General features: G+C 41.7%; 1 pseudogene; it reads right to left on the reverse strand.

The window, feature by feature from the left end:
• Positions 1-639: 639 nt before the first annotated feature.
• Positions 640-1,993, reverse strand: LOC100428403 (arginase-2, mitochondrial pseudogene; annotated as a pseudogene).
• Between the last annotated feature and the right edge of the window lie 540 nt (positions 1,994-2,533).

Raw genomic sequence — 2,533 nt, forward strand, 5'->3', positions numbered from 1 at the left:
GGGAGAGGCTTGAGTTCTCTTCCCAGCCAGGATGCTGATATGCGTCTCCTCCTTCCCTGCAGGCCCAGCATCCTCTGGCTCCTCCTTTATCTTTAGACAGCAGAATAGTAGGTGTGGGTGGACTTAATCTCCTTTCTCTTGTTACTTTTTTTTCCAATTAATTAATTTTTAAGTTGACAAATAAAAATTGTATATATCAGGCACAACATATTGTTTTGAAATATGTACACATTGTGGAATGGCTAAATCAAGCCAATTACCATATGCATGACCTCACATAATTATCATTTTTTTGTGGTGAAAATACTTGAAAATCTCCTCTCTTAGCATTTTTTGATATACCAAGGTACCAAATGCTGCTGTGCATCTTTAAATTTATACAACACTACAATGCATTAATACCCAGTGAAGTGCAAAATATGTATATGTGTGTGTGTGCGTGTGTATATATATACACACACACATTTACAGTAGTATTATTAGTCACCAAAATGGAGAGGGGAAACTTTACAATTGCGAGAATGTGCAAATGTTTCCATTAAGGCAATATTAACCCAGATAACCACTTAATACCTGTCCTCTCAAATGCCTTACAGTTCTGGAATGTCCATTGTGAAACAAAATGGTGCACAGTCTTTCCTAAATTCTCACACACGCTTCATTTTCTGACTTGACCGGGAAACTGAAAATCTGGCCATAGGCAATGTCTGACCCAAACGTAAAGCAGTTACATCTTGTCTGACCCAAATGTAAAGCAGTTACATCTACTGGCAGGCTAGCTGTGGCCTTTGCCCCTTCCTCTGAAGTGCCCAGTTGAGGATTGACTTCAACAAGATCCAGCGCTGACAGCAACCCTGTACTATGTATTTCCTCAGTCATATAGATGCTTTCTTGAAGGGTCAGTCCCCCTACAATAGGGATTCCTGTGACTGGAGCCAGTGTAGAGTCAAATACATCAACATCAAAACTCAGATGGACAGACCTTTGTCTTTCCCAATCAGCAGATCAAATTTCTGTTGCATGACCTTCTGGGTACCAAATGGATCAGTGTCTCTCATGGAAAAATACTAGATATCATTGTTCTTTTAAAAAAATATCCCAGAGGGTCCACATCTCCTAGACCAGAATACACTACACTTGGGGAAGAGATACCAGGTTTGTCCAGGGAAATCCTAGAAGTTCTGGTACCTTTCCCTGTAGTTCTCTGAGGAGAAATGAAACTGATAGTCCCTGGAGATTTCCTGATGAAATGGTAAGGGGTGTACTAATGTCTGCTGGGCATCAACCCAAGTGGCACAAAGGCCTGGGCAGTTCCAGGCATGACCACTAATGGTACTAATTGCCAGGCTAACCAGCAGAGCCAGTTGCTGGTTGGCTGAGCCACTGAGCACAGATTCACTGTTGAGTTGTTGAAGAGCTCCTCTGTGGGGACTGGAGTAAAACTACAATTTCCAAAGTCTTTTAGGCAGCAGCCCAAATTGGAGACCCTTTTTATCAATCCAACTTTTCTTCTGGCAGATGGACCACATTCCACTCCTTTTCTTTTCTGTCCCTACAAGAACAGGGCTCCTATCAAAGCCAGACTTCTTCAGGACAGAATGCACTTGAGTCTGGAGGAGACAAGTTCCTTAGGGACTTGATTGGCAGTGTGACGAATCACTGGGGCAGACGCAGAGCTCGGTACAGCTGGAAGCTTCCAGTCTCAGCAATTTTCAAGACAATATATTGTTATTAACTATAGTGGCCATAATTTTTAAATTCTGACTTCCCACGCACAAACACTAACAGACAGCAGGCAAATACACCAGGCATGTCAAATTTCTCAACCCAGACACATTTAGCAGATTTTATTTTAATGAAATATAATTTTTAAAAAGATTTTATACTTCATTAAAGTTTACTTACTGTGCACTTTCGCTCCCTCTGCTGGTTGTGAAGACTGTGGAAAACCACAATACATTGCCCTGCCAGGACTTAGACAGCAACCTGACATCGTTTATGGTTAATCTAGAGAAGGAATGAAGGCAAGCAAGCAGTGAGCACTAGCCGTACCACTGACACAGGGGCATCTCACTCTCTGCCCTGACTATGATGAAGCTGTGAGGGATCATGCACTGCAGCCCCTATTGTGCAGATAAGGAGGGTGAATTCCAGAGATTCAAAGCCTTCCTTAGCTCCAGATCCACGTGTAACTTAGGGTTCGGGGCCGGAACTCTCATGTGTAACTTGGAGAAATGTTCCTAGTGCTTGTAAACTTCATGGGCAGGACTTCATGGATAAATCAGATTGAGCTGTTAATGAAGAGTTAACCTAGCTTTAGATGCAGCATCCTTTTCTTGTTTGCTGATTGCAAGTGTCAGGTATCAACTGGTGGAAGGCGCTTATCTCAAACCCTTAACAGACAGAAAATGTTCATTTCTTCATGTGATAAAAGAACAGTAAAATTCCAGCTTAAAGTTGTTACAGCTTACTCTCTGAACTCATTAAATGACTACTCTGCTTGGATTTTTAAAATGTGGTTTCATAAATTAAA

This window comes from Macaca mulatta, chromosome 4 (assembly GCF_049350105.2).
Source record: "Macaca mulatta isolate MMU2019108-1 chromosome 4, T2T-MMU8v2.0, whole genome shotgun sequence".
Taxonomy (NCBI): Eukaryota; Metazoa; Chordata; class Mammalia; order Primates; family Cercopithecidae; genus Macaca; species Macaca mulatta.